Below are 21,480 nucleotides of genomic sequence, written 5' to 3' on the forward strand. Positions count from 1 at the left end.
AACCGCCTGCTGTACCTGCATGCCAACCTTCAATGACTGATGAACCATGACACCCAGGTCTCGTTGCATTTCCCCTTTTCCTAATCTGTCACCATTGAGATCATAGTCTGTCTCTCTGTTTTTACCACCAAAGTGGATAACCTCACATGTATCCACATTATATTTCATCTGGCATGCATTTGCCCACTTACCTAACCTATCCAAGTCACTCTGCAGCCTCATAGCATCCTCCTCACAGCTCACACTGCCACCCAACTTAGTGTCATCTGCAAATTTGGAGATACTACATTTAATTCCCTCGTCTAAATCATTAATGTACAATGTAAACAGATGGGGCCCCAGCATAGAACCTTGCGGAACCCCACTAGTCAATGCCTGCCCTTCTGAAAAGCACCCATTTACTCTTACTCTTTGCTTCCTGTCTGCCAACCAGTTCTCAATCCACGTCAGCACACCACCCCAAATCCCATGTGCTTTAACTTTGCACATTAATCTCTTGTGACCTTGTCGAAAGCCTTCTGAAAGTCCAAATACACCACATCAACTTGTTCTCCCTTGTCCACTCCACTGGAAGCATCCTCAAAAAATTCCAGAAGATTTGTCAAGCATAATTTCCCTTTCACAAATCCATGCTGACTTGGACTTATCACGTCACCTCTTTCCAAATGCACTGCTATGACATCCTTAATAATTGATTCCATCATTTTACCCACTACTGATGTCAGGCTGACCGGTCTATAATTCCCTGTTTTCTCGCTCCCTCCTTTTTTTAAATGTAAAGTTACATTGGCTACCCTCCACTCGATAGGAACTGATCCAGAGTCTAAGGAATGTTGGAAAATGACTGTCAGTACATCCGTTATTTCCAAGGCCACCTCCTTAAGTACTCTGAGATGCAGAACATCAGGCCCTGGGGGTTTATCAGCCTTCAATCCCATCAATATCCCCAACACTATTTCCCGACTAATAAGGATTTCCCTCAGTTCCTCCTTCTTACTAGATCCTCTGACCCCTTTTATATCCAGAAAGTTGTTTGTGTCCTCCTTAGTGAATACCGAACCAAAGTACTTGTTCAATTGGTCTGCCATTTCTTTGTTCCCCGTTATGACTTCCCCTGATTCTGACTGTAGGGGACCTACGTTTGTCTTTACTAACCTTTTTCTCTTTACATATCTATAGAAGCTTTTGCAGTCCGTCTTAATGTTCCCTGCAAGCTTCCTCTCGTACACTATTTTCCCTGCCCTAATCAAACCCTTTGTCCTCCTCTGCTGAGTTTAAAATTTCTCCCAGTCCCCGGGTTTGCTGCTATTTCTGGCCAATTTGTATGCCACTTCCTTGGCTTTAATACTATCCCTGATTTCCCTTGATAGCCACGGTTGAGCCACCTTCCCTTTTTTATTTTTACGCCAGACAGGAATGTACAATTGTTGTAGTTCATCCATGCGGTCTCTAAATATCTGCCATTGCCCATCCACAGTCAACCCCTTAAGTATCATTCGCCAATCTATCCTAGCCAATTCATGCCTCATACCTTCAAAGTTACCCTTCTTTAATTTCTGGGCCATGGTCTCTGAATTAACTGTTTCATTCTCCATCCTAATGCAGAATTCCACCATATTATGGTCACTCTTCCCCAAGGGGCCTCGCACAACGAGATTGCTAATTAATCCTCTCTCATTACACAACACCCAGTCTAAGATGGCCTCCCCCCTAGTTGGTTTCTCGACATATTGATCTAGAAAACCATCCCTTATGCACTCCAGGAAATCCTCCTCCACCGTATTGCTTCCAGTTTGGTTAGCCCAATCTATATGCATGTTAAAGTCAGCCATGATAACTGCTGCACCTTTATTGCATGCGCCCCTAATTTCCTATTTGATGCCCTCCCCAACATCACTACTACTGTTTGGAGGTCTGTACACAAATCCCTCTAATGTTTTTTGCCTTTTGGTGTTCTGCAGCTCTACCCATATAGATTCCACATCATCCAAGCTAATGTCCTTCCTAACTATTGCATTAATCTCCTCTTTAACCAACAATGCTACCCCACCGCCTTTTCCTTTTATTCTATCCTTCCTGAATGTTGAGTACCCTTGGATGTTGAGTTCCCAGCCCTGATCATCCTGGAGCCATGTCTCTGTAATCCCAATCACATCATATCTGTTAACATCTATTGCACAGTTAATTCATCCACCTTATTACAGACACTCCTTGCATTAAGACACAAAGCCTTCAGGCTTGTTATTTTAACACCCTTTGTCCTTTTTGAATTATGATGTAGTGTGGCCCTTTTTGTTTCTTGCCTTTGTTTACTCGGCCTTCCACTATTGCTTTTTACCTTTCTACCATCTGTTTCTGACTCCATATTCCTTCGCCCTGTCTCACTGCATAGGTTCCCTTCCCCCTGCCATATTAGTTTAAACATGTTCATGTTTACATTTTCTTATTTATAAGTCCCACCATGACCTCACCCTCTGCAACCCCCTCTAGTTCTAACTCACAGCTCGTGTCCTCATATATTCTGACTCCGGCCTACAATTTTACCACCCTATCTGCACATTCCCAGTTTGGTGCCAGGCTTCAGCCATCTTGCCTTGGCACTTCAGAATTCTCTTCCTGAACCCCTTCACCTTGATATAGCTCTCCTCGTCTTTGAAAGACTCTCGATTCGTATAAGAAATTTACTAGAATGGTTCCAGGGATGAGGGACTTCAGTCATGTGGAAAGACTGGAGAAGCTGGGATTGTTCTCCTTGGAGCATGGAAGGCCAAAGAGGTGATTCAATAAAGGTGTTTAAAACCATGAAGGGTTTAGATAGAGTAAATAAAGATAAAGCTTTTCCAATGGCTGAAGGGTTGGTAATGAGAGGCCACAAATTCAAGGGAGCCGATTTTCATCAAGGCCTCAGCCAACCCAAGTGCCGCCCAGAGTGCCGCCGATGGCCACCGAGGTACTGGACGGTACTTTGGGCTGGATTTTCATGACGAATGTCCCTCGAAGGTTGGCGGGCGGCAAATGGAAGACGTACGCCGCCAATCTGGGCGGCAGCGGGCGGGAGGCCGCATTCTCAGCGGCTTGCCGCCCAAGTGCCGCCGAGGATCGAGTCGGGCCCACGGAGGGTCGAAGATCTGAAAAAGAAAATACAAAAACGATCTGAAAACCTATCAGGGGACCCCATGCAGGTAAGTTGCTGTGGAAAATATGTTTTCCACTTATCGTTTTTAAATGTTCTTCATACTCACCGTCGGGGACAGACCAGTCTCCAGCCAGCGATCCGCCCCTGTTCTGCCGCTGAGTCCCGCTGAGTCCTGCCCACAGGAATCTGGGAGCTCGGTGGGCGGGAGGTCAGCCTGCGCCACTCGGCCGTCCGCAGGAGGAATGTCGGTGGCAGCGGGCGATGGGCTCCTGAAAATCGGCCCCTTGGTGATTGGTAAAAGAACCAGAGGCGTCATGTGGAAACAATTTTAAGCAAAGAATGATTAGGATTTGGAATGCACTGATTATGGTGGGTGGAAATAGATTCAACAGTAGCCATCAAAAGAGCAAAATACTGCGGATGCTGGAATCTGAAATAAAAACAGAAAATGCGGGAAATCTCAGCGGGTCAGGCAGCATCTGTGGAGAGAAACAGAGTAAATGGGGCAAAAGTTGCGGTCGGAGGCTTCCTGCGGGTGGACAACTCTGACCAAATTTTTTTCCCGAAAATACCTGGTGGTCTCGGAGGAATATAGACTTACTGTCCGAGGCCCAGATGCGCAGGCCAGCGTATGGGCCCACGTATCCCAGGAACATAAGCATAACCTGGGATCACGTGGGCCTGGACCACCAATCACATTGTAATACTCTCATTGATAATAATGGGAGTTCCGGTTGTACGAGGTCCCATTACTATTAATGAGAATACCCCCAAAAAACACAGAAACACACCACAATAAATACAAGAACACCTCAAATATTTAAAATTAATTGAAATTGAATTTAATTAAATGTTTTGAACAAAACAAATGTTGAATTCTGTTTTAATATGTTTTAATAGAAATAAAAATAAACTTGATTAATGCACAGGATTTTTAATATAAAAATTAGTGATAACATTTAATTTTTCTATCTTTTAAAACTCATATGCTATACGCCTGCTTTTACCAGGCGTAAGAGTTTGAAGGTCATGCACTGGGCGGGAGTTGGGCAAATAGCCCAAATCTCTCCCGCGCGGATGTCCTTCTCCTGGGAATGCAAGCAATCTGTCAAAAGATATTTTGACAGATCGCAAATCCTGGTTTTCAACGCATGTGCATTGCGCTCCCAGAACCAGCATTTGTGAGGCCTCCACAGGGTGCATGTGCACATCGTATGTACCCTTAGAGGCTGCAATTAGCCATTGTTTTAGGTCTGTGACCCTTCATCAGAAGGATCAAAGGCGGGTAAACGGAGTTGAGGTACAGATCAGCTATGATCTGACGGAGGTTCTGACAAAGGGTCACAGAGCCGAAACGGTAACTCTGTTTCTCTCCACAGATGTTGCTTGACCGGCTGAGATTTTCAGCATTTTCAGCTTTTATTTCAGCCTTCAAATGAGAATTGGATAAATACTTGAAAGAGAAAAAAATTCAGGAATAGGGGAAAGAGCGGGGCAATGGGACTGACTGGATTACACTTCGGAAGTGCCGGCACAGAGTTGATGGGCTGAATGGCCTCATCTGTACTATTCGATGATTCTATGATACCTTTGAATAATGCCTGCTGCTTCCCTTTACTCTTCTCATAACTCCTACTTTGAAATGATGAAAGGATTTAATAGAATAGATAAACAGAATCTATTTCCTCTTTCGGAGAAAATCCAGAACAAGAGGGTACAATATTAAAATTAGAGCCAGACCATTCAGGAGGGAAATCAGGAAGAACTTCCTCACACAAATTGTAGTTGAAATCTCGAACTCTCTCCCCTAAAAAAGGCTATGGATGCTGGGGAATAATTGGAGCTCTCAAGACTGAGATCAACAGACTTTGGTTGGGTAAGGGTGTCGATGGATTATGGAGCAAAGGTGGGTAAATAGAGTTGTGGTACAGATCAGCTATGATCTGATTGGATGGTGGAACAGACTAAATAAGAACATAAGAAATAGGAGCATGATTACGCCATACGGCCCCTCGAGCCTGCTCCGCCATTTAATACGATCCATGGCTGATCCGATCATGGACTCAGCTCCACTTCCCTGCCCGCTCCCCATAACCCCTTAATCCCTTATCAGTTAAGAAGCTGTTTATCTCTGTCTTAAATTTATTCAATGTCCCAGCTGCCACAGCTCTCTGAGGCAGTGAATTCCACAGATTTACAACCCTCTGAGAGATGAAATTCCTCCTCATCTCAGTTTTAAATGGGCGGCCCCTTACTCTAAGATTTTTTTTATGCCTCCTAGTTTTAGTCACCCCCATTAGTGGAAACATCCTCTCTGCATCCACCTTGTCAAGCCCCCTCATAAGCTTATACATTTAGATAAGATCAACTCTCATTCTTCTGAATTCCAATGAGTGGAGCTCCAACCTCCCCAACTTTTCCTCATCAGTCAACCCCTTCATCTCCATAATCAACCTAGTGAACCTTCTCTGAACTGCCTCCAAAGCAAGTATATACTTTTGTAAATATGGAAAACAAAACTGCACGCAGTATTCCAGGTGTGGCCTCACCAATACCTTATATAGCTGTTGTAAGACTTCCCTGCTGTTATACTCCATCCCCTTTTCAATAAAGGCCAAGTTACCATTGGTCTTCCTGATCACTTGCTGTACCTGCCTACTAACCTTTTGTGTTTCATGCACAAGCACTCCCAGGTCCCGCTGTACTGTAGCACTTTGCAATTTTTCTCCATTTAAATAATAACTTGCTCTTTGATTTTTTTTCTGCCAAAGTGCATGACCTCACACTTTCCAACATTATAATTCATCTGCCAATTTTTTGTCCACTCACTTAGCCTGTCTATGTCCTTCTGCAAAGTTTTTGTGCCCTACTCACACATTGCTTTTCCCCCCATCTTTGTATCGTCAGCAAACTTGGCTACGTTACACTCGGGCTCTTCTTCCAAGTTGTTAATAGTTGGAGTCCCAGCACTGATCCCTGCAGCACCCCACTAGTTACTGATTGCCAACCAGAGAATGAACCATTTATCCCGACTCTTTGTTTTCTGACAGTTAACCAATCCTCTATCCATGCTAATATATCACCCACAACCCCGTGAACTTTTATCTTGTGCAGTAACCTTTTATGTGGCACCTTGTCAAATGCCTTCTGGAAGTCCAAATACATCACATCCACTGGTTCCCCTTTATCCACCCTGTTCGTTACATCCTCAAAGAATTCCAGCAAATTTGTCAAACATGATTTCCCTTTCATAAATACATGTTGACTGCCTTACCGAATTATGATTTTCCACTAGACTACAGGGGCTGAATGGCCTTCTCCTGTTGATATGTATTCAGTGTCAGTTTCCTCACCCTGAGGGTGTTTCAACACATTAATGGTGCCATATAAACACAAGCTGATGAGGCTTTGATTTAGTATGGGGAAGAACTCAAAAAGAAAGAATGAAATAAGCACAAAGAACTCAAAAATTGGATGCTGGGGATGATTCTGCAATCCGGTCAGTGTGTGTGAGTATGGATGTACCAGGTGAATAGCGACAGTAAGCTTCAATCCACATAATTAGTACTCATTCTGCAATGGCTATATGAGACTTCGAATGCTATAGAGAACTAATAAGAATTCATGTGTGGAATGTCAGAAGTGTATAAACAACTTCACTCACCAAAGGCATAAATAACAAATGGTCGCAGTTAACTTTAACACTAAACAAACTTACGTGTAAACAACATACACACAGAACACAATGACATTTGGGACCCACATGTGTGCTACGTAATTAAATCTATAAAAGATGCAACATGCTGGAACTCCTTGGGGAACATCAGTCTTGCAGGAGTTCTTGGTGTGTGAGCATTGCTACTCTATATCTCATATGCACAGTATGTAAGGGATAGTGGTTAATATCTTATTCATTGAATTTAATAAAGAATACTAATCAGATGCTTCACTGTTTCTTCGTCCTTGAATTTGTGATAGAGGTGAAGGATAAATGACAAGATCCTACATTTAAGACAGAAATAGACAGTTTCTTAAACGATAAGGGGATAAGGGCTTATGGGGAACGGGCGGGGAAGTGGAGCTGAGCCCATGATCAGATCAGCCATGATCTTATTGAATGGCGGAGCAGGCTCGAGGGGCCTCATGGCCTACTCCTGCTCCTATTTCTTATGTTCTTCTTACCTCCACATACGGGCAAAATATGCCGATAACCCCAACATTATGGAGGAACATTGATATCTAGGGAGTTATAAAGAATTTACAGCACAGAAACAGGCCATCCAGCCCAACTGGTCCGTGCTGATATTTATGCTCCATATGCGCCCTCTTCCACCCTACTTTATCTCACCCGATCAACATATTTTTCTATTCCTTTCTCCCTCATGTGTTTATCTAGACTAACCATTCTCCGGGTAAAGACGTTCCTCCTGAATTCCTAATGGGATTTATTGGCGACTTTCTTATATTTATGGCACTAGGGGCTGAAATTCCCCTGTTGTGCGCTGCCCTCCGGGAGACGCTAACGGGTCGCGAAAGTGCTTTTGCCGAGAGGGCGGAGGGCACTACCGCGTCCCGCAAAAATGCATGGGAGTTAGCGGGAGGAACCAATGCAGTAGCGCTGTACCCTGCTGGTAGCGCCCCAGGCCGTGATTACATCATCATCGCCCTAAGCGCCGACCCTTATTCGCCCCACGGCGGAAATTGGCCAGTGCCTCGCGGGTCGCGATCTAGGCCGCACATCCATCCCGGGGCGAAAGTTAAAGTTTTAACCCTCTTACCAGTCAGGCCGTTGTGCAGCGATTCTGCGGGGTCCGGGCCGCGATTGTGCAGCCCGGCACAATGTTTCCGTGCCACGGTACCCCTCATGCCTGGTGACCCAGTGGAGGCCCATCAAAGGGCCTGCAGAGCTCACAGTGTCCTCCCCTTTAACGGAAGAAGCGGGTTGTTCTGTTCATACTCTATTTATTTGTTCATGCTCACTGGACGGGCATTAGGACCCTGTGGGAGCTATTCACAGTTGCTGTATTCATTCTGGTTGATGCCAGTTTGAGACACCATTTTGGGTTGTTATAAAAGCACAGTTAAGTTAAGTTACATATCTCCTGGCTCAGTTTGTCAGTTATTTACGCGTACACAACACGGGGCATTGAAATACATCAGCGCTCCGTGGAGAGGCCGTGTAGCGCTCCACGATGTACTCGGGTAGTGCCCCCAATGCCACCTCGAAAGGAAGTGGAGCACGCGACATTGCGTTCCACTTCCTGTGAGGGACGGTAACCCAAATTTAGCTTAGGGGACAGGACCTCTGCACCGAGCGCAGAATGTCCTCCCCCGGAGAGGTTATCACCCCCAACTGGAGAGATAGCCAATTGCAACCCCCGAGTTTTTGATTCCGCCCCCCCCCCCTCCGACCCAACACAAGCGGAAACACCTTCTCTATGTCTACAATTCTTTCATAATTTTATCGACCTCTATCAGGTCACCCCCTCAGCCTTCTCTTTTCTGGAGAAAAGAGTCCCCAGCCTGTTCAGCCTTTCTTGATAGTTATAACCTCTCAGTTCTGGTATCAACCTTGACAATCTTTTTTGCACCTTCTCCAGTGCGTCTTGAAATTGCCGGTATGGATTTTAAATCATGGGTTGTGTCCTGAGATTTCCCACGGTGCAGTCTCTGTGACCACCAGAACCAGACGGTAGTGCCGGCTTGCTGAATTAACCCCTTTTATCGCGAGGCAGACAAAACTTGGCTAACTAAACAAGGACCTAAATTGAAACAGGAAGCTAAATCTTAAAAACTCAATACTACAAATGCAGGCCACTAGGTTGTTTAGGTAAACATTGACATGAGTAAAGATTTATTGAAACGCTACAATGATATGAAAGTAGAGTTGCACAAACACAAATTGAGAGTTAAAATCATTTCTGACAGAAAACAAATTGAGGTGGCATTTGGGGAAAGTAAATACAGTTAAAGAAGGCAAAATCATTAAAAGCACAAGGAAATTCTTTTCAAGAGATCCGAGAGGACGAAGGCACAATTAACCTTTAATTAAGCAAATCTCATCTGCTTTCATTAGACTAAATTGCAGTTGTCTCCCCGATTCTGTGACTAAATTGCCAGCAGATATAATACCAGCAGCACAAAGAAATTAAGAAAATAGAGCAATTGAAAGTTCATAGCCTAGATGGTATGCGATCAACCATGGAACCTTCATCATCATCATAGGCAGTCCCTCGAAATCAAGGAAGACTTGCTTCCACTCTAAGAATGAGTTCCCAGGTGACTGAACAGTCCAATATGGGAATTACAGTCTCTGTCACAGGTGGGACAGACAATGGTTGAAGGAAAGGGTGGGTGGGGAGTCTGGTTTGCTGCCCGCTCCTTCCGCTCCCTACGCTTGGTCTCTGCATGCTCTCGGCGACGAGACTCGAGGTGCTCAGTGCCCTCCCAGATGCTCTTCCTCCACTTAGGGCGGTCTTGGGCCAGGGATTGCCAGGTGCCGGTGGAGATGTTACACTTTATCAAGGAGGCTTTGAGTGTGTCCTCGAAGCATTTTCTCTGCCCATCTGGGGCTCGCTTGCCGTGTAGGAGTTCCGAGTAAAGCACTTGGTTAGGGAGTTTCGTGTCAGGCATGCGGACAATGTGGCCCGCCCAATGGAGCTGGTTAAATGTGGTCAGTGCCTCGATGCTGGGGATGTTGGCCTGATCGAGCGCACTGACGTTGGTGTGGCTATCATCCCAGTGGATTTGCAAGATCTTAGGGAGGCTGCGCTGGTGGTACTTATCCAGTGACTTGAGGTATATGCTGTATGTAGTCCATGTCTCGGAGGGCAGGTATCACTATTGCCCTGCAGACCAGAAACTTGATGCCAGATTTGTGGTCCTGATCTTCAAACACTCACATCCTCAGGTGACCGAAGGCTGTGCTGGCACACTGGAGGCAGTATTGGACCTCATCATCGAAGTCTGCCCTTGCTGATAGTAGGCTCCCGAGGTATGGGAAATGCTGCACGTTGTCCAAGACTGAGCCGTACATTTTGATGACCGGGGGGCAGTACTATGTGGCGGGGTCAGGTTGGTGGAGGACCTTCGTCTTACTAATGTTTAGCATAAGGCCCATGCTTTCGTACGCCTCGGTGAAGGTGTTGACAATGGTTTGGAGTTCGGCCTCTGAGTGAGCGCAGATGCAGGCATCGTCCGGGTACAGTAGTTCAATGACAGAGGATGGAACAACCTTGGATCTAGCCTGGAGGCGACTTAGGTTGAACAGATTCCCATTGGTTCTATAGTTTAGTTCTACTCCAGTGGGGAGCTTGTTGATAGTGAGATGGAGCATTGGCAGCAAGGAAGACCGAGAAGAGCGTTGGTGCAATGACGCAGCCCCGCTTGACTCCGGTGCAGATGTGGATTGTGTCTGTGATGGATCCGTTGGTCAGGATCATGGCTTGCATGTTGCCGTGGAGCAGGCGGAGAAAGGTGACAAACTTTTGGGGGCAGCCAAAACAGAAGAGGATGCTCCATAGTCCCTCATGGTTGAAAGTGTCAAAGGCCTTTGTGAGGTTAAAGAAGGCCATGTACAAGGGTTGGTGCTGTTCCCTGCATTTCTCTTGTAGTTGTCACGCGGTGAAGATCATGTCCGTTGTAATCCTTAGTGGACGGAATCCACATTGTGATTCTGGGAGGAGCTCTTCAGCCACGGGGAGAAGATGATTGAGGAGGATTCTTGCGATTACTTTCCTAGTAGCTGACAGCAGGGAGATTCCTCTGCCTTTGCCGCATTACGGCATCTCTGAGATCTCTTGGCATGATCTCCTCCTTCCAGATAAGAGAGATGAGGTCATGTATTCACGCCAGTAATGCTTCTCCACCATACTTAGTGCCTCAGCGGGGATTTCATCTGCGCCTGTTGCCTTGTTGTTCTCAAGCTGACGGATGGCCTTTTCTACCTTGTGCAGGGCTGGGGTGTTGGTGGTGGGTAGCATGCTGCGGGATGGAGTCGAGGACACTCGTGTCGAAGGCAGAGTCTCGGTTAATCTCATAGAATCTTACAGCACAGAAGGAGGCCATTCGGCCCATCGTGCCTGTGTCGGCTCTTTGAAAGAGCGATCCAATTAGTCCCACTCCCCCTACTCTTTCCCCATAGCCCTGCAAATGTTTCTTTTTCAAGTATTTATCCAATTCCTTTCTCAAAGTTACTATTTATTCTGCTTCCACCACCATAACAACTCGCTGCGCTTGTTTTTATAAATTGCCTCATCTCCCCTCTGGCTCCTTTGCCAATGATGTTAATTCTGTGGCTCCTGGTTACCGACCCACTCACCAGTGGAAACAATTCCTCCTTATTTACTCTATGGAAACCCTTTAGAATTGTGAGCACCTCTATTAAATCTCCCCCCTAGCACTTCTCTGCTCTAAGGAGAACAATCCCAGCTTCTAGAGTCTCTCCACGTAACCGAAGTCCCTTATTGCTGATAGCAAGAATGCTAAATTAAATTAAGTGTAAAACAGGGAGCCTAGACTGTGATCTTAACCCACGGGTAATGCCAAGTGATTGGAATATAGATTAAAGAAGAAATATTTGCATTTATATAGTGTTGTTCATGTAGGCCAAGGCAGGAGCCATTCCACAAACAGCAATGAAATTAAAGAATTGTTTGTACCTATCAGCTTACCATATTTCTCAGGAAAACATTCAATGCCAACATTTATTGCCCATCCTGAACTTCCCTTGAGAAGGTGGTGTTGAGCTGCTTCTTGAACTGCTGCAGTCCCGTGTGGTGATAGTTGTTGCAGAGTGCTGTTAGGGAGGGAGTTCAAGAAATTTGACCCAACAACAGTGAAGGAATGGCCAATATATTTGCAAGTCAGGATGGTGCGTGACTTGGAGGGGATTTGGAAGCGATGGTGTTCCCATGCGTCTGCTGCCCTTGTCCTTCTAAGTGGTAGATGTCGTGGGTTTGGGAGGTGCTGCCAAAGAAGCCTTGGCAAATTGCTGCAGTGCATCTTGTAGATGGTACACACTGCAGGCAGTGGAGGGAGTGAATGTTTAAGGTGGTGGATGAGGTGCCAATTAAGCGGGCTGCTTTGTCCTGAATGGTGTCGAGCTTCTTGAGTAGTGTCACTGTTATAATGTAGGAAATGCGGCAGTTAATTTGCACACAGCAAGGTCCCATAAACAGCAATGTGATAATGACCAGATTATCAATGATGTTGATTGAGGGTTAAATATTGGCCAGGACACCGGGGATAAGTCCCCTGCTCTTCTTCGAAATAGTGTCATGAAATCTGTTATGTCCACCTGAGAGAGCAGATTTAACATATCATCTGAAAGACAGCAGCTCTGACAGTGCAGCACTCCCTCAGCACTGCACTGGAAGGGTTGTCCAAATAGATAGAAAGAAGAAAAGTAAAAGTGGAGGGTAGAGAAACCCAAGGCAAAAATCAAAAAGGGCCATATTTCAGCAAAATTCTAAAGGGGCAAAGTGTGTTAAAAAGACAAGCCTGAAGGCTCTGGACCTCAATACGAGGAGCATTCATAATCAGGTGGACAAATTAACTGCACAGGCAGCAATTAATGATTATGATATAATTGGCATCATGGAGACATGGCTCCAGGGTGACCAAGGCTGGGAATTCAACATCCAGGGGTATTCAACATTCAGGAAGGATAGACAGAAAGGAAAAAGAGGTGCGGTGGTGTTGCTGGTTAAAGAGGAAATTAACACAATAGTAAGAAAGGACATTAGCTTGGATGATGTGGAATCTGTATGGGTGGAGCTGCGAAATAGCAAAGGGCAGAAAACGCTAGTGGGAGTTGTGTACAGACTACCAAACAGTAGTAGTGAGGTTGGGGACAGCATCAAACAAGAAATTAGGGATGTGTGCAATAAAGATACAGCAGTTATCATGGGCGACTAATCTACATATAGATTGGGCTAACCAAACTGGTAGCAATACGGTGAGGAGGATTTCCTGGAGTGTATTAGGGATGGTTTTCTAGAGAACATGTCGAGGAACCAACTAGAGGGCTGGCCATCCTAGACTGGGTGATGTGTAATGAGAAAGGACTAATTAGCAATCTTGTTGTGCGAGGCCCCTTGGGGAAGAGTGACCATAATATGGTAAAATTCTTTATTAAGATGGAGAGTGACACAGTTAATTCAGAGACTAGGGTCCTGGACTTAAGGAAAGGCAACTTCAATGCTATGAGATATTAATTGGCTAGAATAGATGGGCAAATGATACTTAAAGGGTTTACGGTGGATAGGCAATGGCAAACATTTAAAGATCACATTGATGAACTGCAGCAATTGTACATCCCTGTCTGGAGAAAAAGTAAAATGGGAAAGGTGGCTCAACCGTGGCTAACAAGGGAAATTAAGGATAGTGTTAAATCCAAGGAAGAGGCATATAAATTGGCCAGAAAAAACAACAAACCTGAGGACTGGGAGCAATTTAGAATTCAGCAGAGGATAACAAAGGGTTTAATTAAGAGGGGGAAAATAGAGTAAGAGAAGAAGCTTGCCGGGAACATAAAAACTGACTGCAAAAGCTTCTATAGGTATGTAAAGAGAAAAAGAGTAGTGAAGACAAACCTAGGTCCCTTGCAGTCGGATTCAGGTGAATTTAAAATTGGGAACAAAGAAATGGAAGACCAGTTGAACAAATACTTTGATTCTGTCTTCACGAAGGAAGACACAAATAAACTTCCGGAAATACTAGGGGACCGAGGGCCGAGTGAGAAGGAGGAACTGAAGGAAATCCTTATTAGGCAGGAAATTGTGTTAGGGAAATTGATTGGATTGAAGGCCGATAAATCCCCGGGGCCTGATAGTCTGCATCCCAGAGCAGTTGAGGAAGTGGCCCGAGAAATAGGGGAAGCATTAGTGATCATTTTCCAACAGTCTATCGACTCGGGATCAGTTCCTATAGACTGGAGGGTAGCTAATGTAACATCACTTTTTAAAAAAGGAGAGAGAGAGAAAGCGAGTAATTATAGACCGGCTAGCCTGACATCAGTAGGGGAAAATGTTGGAATCAATTATTAAAGATGATTTGGAAAGCAGTGACAGGATCGGTCCAAGTCAGCATGGATTTATGAAAGAGAAATCACGCTTGACTAATCTTCTGGAATTTTTTGAGGATGTAACTAGTAGAGTGGACAAGGGAGAACCAATGGATGTGGTGTATTTGGACTTTTAAAAGTCTTTTGACAAGGTCCCACACAAGATATTGGTGTGCAAAATTAAAGCACATGGTATTGGGGATAATGTACTGACATGGATAGAGAACTGGTTGGAGACAGGAAGCAGAGAGTCGGGATAAACGGGTCCTTTTCAGAATGGCAGATAGTGACTTGTGGAGTGCCGCAGGGCTCAGTGCTCGGACCCCAGCTATTTACAATATACATTAATGATTTAGATGAAAGAATTGAGTGCAATATCTCCAACTTTGCAGATGACGCTAAACTGGGTGGCGATGTGAGCTGTGAGGAGGACGCTCAGAGGCTGCAGGATGACTTGGACAGGTTACGTGAGTGGGCAAATGCATGGCAGGTGCAGTATAATGTGGATAAATGTGAGGTTATCCACTTTGGGGGCAAAAACACGAAGACAGAATATTCTGAATGGCAGCACATTAGGAAAAGGGGAGGTGCAACGAGACCTGAGTGTCATGGTACATCAGTCATTGAAAGTTGGCATGCAGGTACAGCAGGTGCTGAAGAAGGCAAATGGTATGTTGCCGTTCATAGCTAGGGGATTTGTGTATAGGAGCAGGGAGGTATTACTACAGTTGTATAGCGCCTTAGTGAGGCCTCACCTGGAATATTGTGTTCAGTTTTGGTCTCCTAATCTGAGGAAGGACGTTCTTGCTGTTGACGGAGTGCAGCAAAGGTTCACCAGACTGATTCCTGGGATGGCAGGACTGACATATGAGGAGAAACTGGATCGACTGAGCCTGTATTCACCAGAGCTTTAAAGGCTGAGAGGGGATCTCATAGAAACATATAAAATTCTGACGGGGCTGGACAGGTTAGATGCAGGAAGAATGTTCCCGATGTTGGGGAAGTCCAGAACCAAAGGGCACAGTCTAAGGATAAGGGGTAGGTCATTTAGGATCGAGATGAGGAGAAACTTCTTCACTCAGAGAGTTGTTAACCTGTGGAATTCCCTACTGCAGAGAGTAGTTGATGCCAGTTCATTGGATATATTCAAGAGGGAGTTAGATATAGTCGTTATGGCTAAATGGATCAAGGGGTATGGAGAGAATGCAGGAAAGAGGTCCTGAGGTGAATGATCAGCCATGATCTTATTGAATGGTGATGCAGGCTCGAAGGGCTGAATGGCCTACTCCTGCATCTATTTTCTCTGTTTCTATGTTTCTATGTTTCTAATTTTTGTGTTCAAGTTCCTGGAGTGAGACTTTGTAGTCGAGCTCAATCTAGTAGACTACTGATGTAATAACAATAAAAGGTCATGTGGCAAGGTCATGTGATATAGTTCTTGTTAATGAGCCATCTTATGTGTGTGTGCTTGTTTAGCGGTGTCTTGAAGATATCACCGTTTGGTGCTGTGGATAGGATTTTATGATTTCCTAACTAATATTTTTCTTGGTGGATAATCCTGCCAACTGATGGAGAGATTCTGAGTCCAGATGGTCATGATTATAGGAATAATAAGGGGCTTGGGTGAGTTCCATCATGACCGAGAGACCGAGCATATGTCGAGCGGTTAGAAATGTTCTTCACCGCGAATAGGATCGTCGAAGTCCCTGATGATGGAAATCGTAATCGCGTGGTTTTAGAAAGGAAACGGGATATTTTCTTGACTGAAGCAGTCCACGAAGTGTATGAAACCTTGAAAAATTTGCTTGTTCTCGTCAAGCCAAAGAACTCATCACTGATGGAAATTCTAACCAAGTTACAGTCCTGAGCCTCTGGAAATTGTTGAAAGTTACCGGTGTGGAACACAAAATCAATTAAATAATGTGGGTGTCAGTGAGTACCTTGTAGCTTTAAAAAAGCTATACATGCCCAAGCATTTTGGGAACTTTCAGGAGCGTGCATTGCGCGACCGTTTTGTTTGTAGGTTGAAAACTGAAGCAATCAGAAGAAAGTTGTTGACAACTCCTAACTTGACTTTTGATTCAGCTTGTCAGACAGCTATGTCGATGGATATCGTCAACCAATACTCCCGAGAATTTCGCACCATTTCCAGTCGTCAGACATCCAAGGTGAATTGGCTGCAGGCTAAAAGTAAAAGGCAGTTGGACCCCAAGGCTTCAGCAACTAGCCAAGGTTACAGTGCATTGAAGTCATGCTCTCGGTGCCTGGGACAACACATTGCTCAAAGCTGTCCATACATGAAGGCAGTGTTTCTATTGCAAGAAAACTGGGCATCTTGCGAAAGCATGCCGACTGAAGAGTAAACCGATTTTCAATGCTAGTAGTAGAAATTGCCAGAAGGGAAGCAACAGGATGATGAGATACATGTCATTATCAGAACGAAGGTATCTAACAGCAATTTGCAAAGTATCTTCATCCATTTAGACATTGCAGAAAACAGGATACCCATGGAAATTGACACTAGTGCATCCGTGAACGTAGTACCCAAATCGCTAAATCTCAACAAGTTGCGTGATTTTCAACTGCAGCAATCAAAGATAGAGCTGCGAGGCTACTCAGGAGAGCAAATTCCCTGTTGTCTTGCCTCTCTTAGTGGTGTCAGGAGACAAGCCTGCCTTGATAGGTAGAAATTGGTTGGGATCACTGAAGCTGGATTGGAATGAGATTTTTTGTGTGGAAATGAAATTGGCATCGAAAGATGACATCATCAAGCAGTATCCAAAGGTATTCCACGAAACAAGCAGTCCGATCCAAGACTTCAAGGCGAGTGTCAGAGTGTAGAAGGGTGCAAGACCAGTTTACTGCAAGTCACGTCCCGTACCATACGTACTCAGGGAGAAAGTTGAGCAAGAACTCAAAAGACTAGAAACTGAGAACATTATCTGTAAGGTACATCCAATTAATTGGGCTACACCCATTGTTGTTGTACCTAAGTCAGATGATAAGGTAAGGTTGTGTGGTGATTATAAAGTTCGAGAGTGTAATCTACCCAATACTTTGTCAAATGTAGACGTGTTCTGTTTTTCATACATTGTTGAACTGCCAGTCAGAGCTGAAGAGATTGGTAGAGCAACCAAACATGACCCAGTTATGTCAAAGGTGTATGATTACATAGCAAATGGATGGCCAAACCAGGTATCAGAGGAAGTTATTCATCCATACTTCGTTCATACGAATTAATTGTCAGTGGATAAAGATTGTATCATGTAGGGTGCAAGAGTGGTTATACCAAATAAGTTCAGGTCCAAATTGTTAGGATATCTTCATGACCAGCACCTGGAAATGTGCTTGACCAAGAGTTTTGCACACAGTTAATTATGGTGGCCGGGTTTAGATAAAGAGATAGAGTACATCGTTAGTCAGTGTACGCCATGTCAATTGGTAAGCAAGAAACCACCATCAGTACCATTACAGCTCTGGAAAAGGCTTGCCAGGATGTGGCAAAGATTACATGTAGATTTTGCTGAGCTAGAAGGACAGCAATTGTTCATAGTGATTGATAGACATTCAAATTGGGTAGAGGTGTTTCCGATGCGGAAAATAACAAGTAAAACACTAGACAATTTGCGAAGATTGTTTTCTTCATTTGGACTCCCAGAAGAAATTGTGTGTGATAATGGGCCACAATTTTAAGACAAAAACATTTGCACAGTTCATGAGCAGAAATGGTGTGAAACATATCAAAGTTCCACCATACCACTCTGCTTCAAATGGTGCAGCAGAGCGCACAGTATAAATTGTAAAATTGCCCTCATGAAGCAAATGTTAGATATAAATCCAAGTAAATGGCAGTTGTTGTTGGACCACAACTTGGAAAATTTTCTGATTACTTATCAAAATACTCCTCATTGCACTACTGGTAAAACACCATCAGAGTTGTTTCTCAAATGACAGGCACGAACCAGGTTCTTGTTGTTGAAGCCAAACTTGGCACAGTCTGTAGAAGAGAATCAATCAAGACAGAAAGAGAGTCATAATAGAGGTAGAGTAAGAGAGAGAAGTGTGAAATTGAAACAGAATGGTTAAAGTGATTACCAGGAAGAGTTTTGAAGATATGTGGCCCTCACACATATTTGGTCAAGATGTTTGATCGTGGAAAGGTTAGGTTTGTTCACATTGATCATATTTTACCTACAGATGTGGAAAGTTGGGATGCTTCAATTTATTCTGGTGAGTACAATTCTGCAATTGTAAGGAAAGACATTAGCTTGGATGATGTGGAATCGGTATGGGTGGAGCGACAGAATATCAAAGGGCAGAAAACGGGCAGAAAACGCTAGTGGGAGTTTGGTACAGACCTCCAAACAGTAGTAGTGATGTTGGGGAGGGCATCAAACAGGAAATTAGGGGTGCATGCAATAAAGGTGCAGCAGTTATCATGGGTGACTTTAATACGCATATAGATTGGGCTAACCAAACTGGAAACAATACGGTGGAGGATGATTTCCTGGAGTGCATAAAGGATGGTTTTCTGGACCAATATGTCGAGGAACCAACTAGGGTGGGAGGCCATTTTAGACGTGGTGTTGTGTAATGAGAGAGGATTCATTAGCAATCTCGTTGTGCGAGGCCCTTTGGGGAAGAGTGACCATAATATGGTGGAATTCTACATTAGGATGGAGAATGAAACAGTTAATTCAGAGACCATGGTCCAGAACTTAAAGAAGGGTAACTTTGAAGGTATGAGGCGTGAATTGGCTAGGATAGATTGGCGAATTATACTTAACGGGTTGACAGTGGATGGGCAATGGCAAACATTTAGAGACCGCATGGATGAACTACGACAATTGTACATCCCTGTCTGGCGTAAAAATAAAAAAGGGAAAGGTGGCTCAACCGTGGCTATCAAGGGAAATCAGGGATAGTATTAAAATCAAGGAAGTGGCATACAAATTGGCCAGAAATAGCAGCGAACCTGGGGACTGGGAAAAATTTAGAACTCAGCAGAGGAGGACAAAGGGTTTGATTAGGGCAGGGAAAATAGAGTACGAGAGGAAGCTTGCAGGGAACATTAAAATGGACTGCAAAAGCTTCTATAGATATGTAAAGAGAAAAAGTTAGTAAAGACAAACATAGGTCCCCTGCAGTCAGAATCAGGAGAAGTCATAACGGGGAACAAAGAAATGGCAGACCAATTGAACAAGTACTTTGGTTCGGTATTCACTAAGGAGGACACAAACAACCTTCCGGATATAAAAGGGGTCAGAGGGTCTAGTAAGAAGGAGGAACTGAGGGAAATCCTTATTAGTCGGGAAATTGTGTTGGGGAAATTGATGGGATTGAAGGCCGATAAATCCCCAGGGCCTGATGGTCTGCATCCCAGAGTACTTAAGGAGGTGGCCTTGGAAATAGCAGATGCATTGACAGTCATTTTCCAACATTCCATAGACTCTGGATCAGTTCCTATGGAGTGGAGGGTAGCCAATGTAACCCCACTTTTTAAAAAAGGAGGGAGAGAGAAAACAGGGAATTATAAACCGGTCAGCCTGACATTGGTAGTGGGTAAAATGATGGAATCAATTATTAAGGATGTCATAGCAGCACATTTGGAAAGAGGTGACATGATAGGTCCAAGTCAGCATGGATTTGTGAAAGGGAAATCATGCTTGACAAATCTTCTGGAATTTTTTGAGGATGTTTCCAGTAGAATGGACAAGGGGGAACCAGTTGATGTGGTGCAGATGGACTTTCAGAAGGCTTTCGACAAGGTCCCACACATGAGATTAATGTGCAAAGTTAAAGCACATGGGATTTGGGATAGTGTGCTGACGTGGTTGTCAGACAGGAAGCAAAGAGTAGGAGTAAATGGGTACTTTTCAGAATGGCAGGCAGTGACTAGTGGGGTACCGCAAGGTTCTGTGCTGGGGCCTCAGCTGTTTATATTGTACGTTAATGATTTAGACGAGGGGATTAAATGTAGTATCTCCAAGTTTGCGGATGACACTAAGTTGGGTGGCAGTGTGAGCTGCGAGGAGGATGCTATGCGGCTGCAGGGTGACTTGGATAGTTTAGGTGAGTGGGCAAATGCATGGTAGATGAAGTATAATGTGGATAAGTGTGAGGTTATCCACTTTGGTTGTAAAAACAGAGAGACAGACTATTATCTGAATGGTGACAGATTAGCAAAAGGGGAGGAGCAACGAGACCTGGGTGTCATGGTACATCAGTCATTGAAAGTTGGCATGCAGGTACAGCAGGCGGTTAAGAAAGCAAATGGCATGTTGGCCTTCATAGCGAGGGGATTTGAGTACAGGGGCAGGGAGGTGTTACTACAGTTGTACTGGGTCTTGGTGAGGCCACACCTGGAGTATTGTGTACAGTTTTGGTCTCCTAACTTGAGGAAGGACATTCTTGCTATTGAGGGAGTGCAGCGAAGGTTCACCAGACTGATTCCCGGGATGGTGGGACTGACATATCAAGAAAGACTGGATCAACTTGGCTTGTATTCACTGGAGTTTAGAAGAATGAGAGGGGATCTCATGGAAACATTTAAAATTCTGACTGGTTTAGACAGGTTAGATGCAGGAAGAATGTTCCCAATGTTGGGGAAGTCCAGAACCAGGGGTCACAGTGTAAGGATAAGGGGTAAGTCATTTAGGACCGAGATGAGAGTGGTGAACCTGTGGAATTCTCTACCACAGAAAGTTGTTGAGGCCAATTCACTAAATCTATTCAAAAAGGAGTTAGATGTAGTCCTTACTACTAGGGGGTTCAAGGGGTATGGCGAGAAAGCAGGAATGGGGTACTGAAGTTGCATTATACAGCCATGAACTCATTGAATGGCGGTGCAGGCTCGATGGGCCAAAGGCCTATTCCTGCATCTATTTTCTATGTTTCTATGTTTCTCTGAGTCAGATAGTCTTGTTACGTGTGGAGTATGAGTAGCAAATCCTACCCCAGATGTATTAGAAACAAGTCCAAGAGAAAGTCAGAATATAAGTCCAAGTCCGAGTCAGGCAGACAAACAGTCTGAAGATGTAGAGAGTCCAAATGTAGATCAAGGTCAACCCTTGGAAAAAAACTCTCCTCAGGTCAGCCTATAATGAGTCTCTGTCCTACAACAAGATTGGAACGTTCAAGATCAAAGGTATCCTCTTTGAAACAGAAAAACAGTGGTCAAGTTTGATTTGTAATATGGAAAAATAAGTTCATATCTTTTGTTTTGCATACCATGCAAGTTATGTATAATGATTATTTTGTTATGATTAACTTCTTCAAT

The sequence above is a fragment of the Pristiophorus japonicus genome, chromosome 6 (genome assembly GCF_044704955.1).
Source record: "Pristiophorus japonicus isolate sPriJap1 chromosome 6, sPriJap1.hap1, whole genome shotgun sequence".
In the NCBI taxonomy this organism is placed as follows: Eukaryota; Metazoa; Chordata; class Chondrichthyes; family Pristiophoridae; genus Pristiophorus; species Pristiophorus japonicus.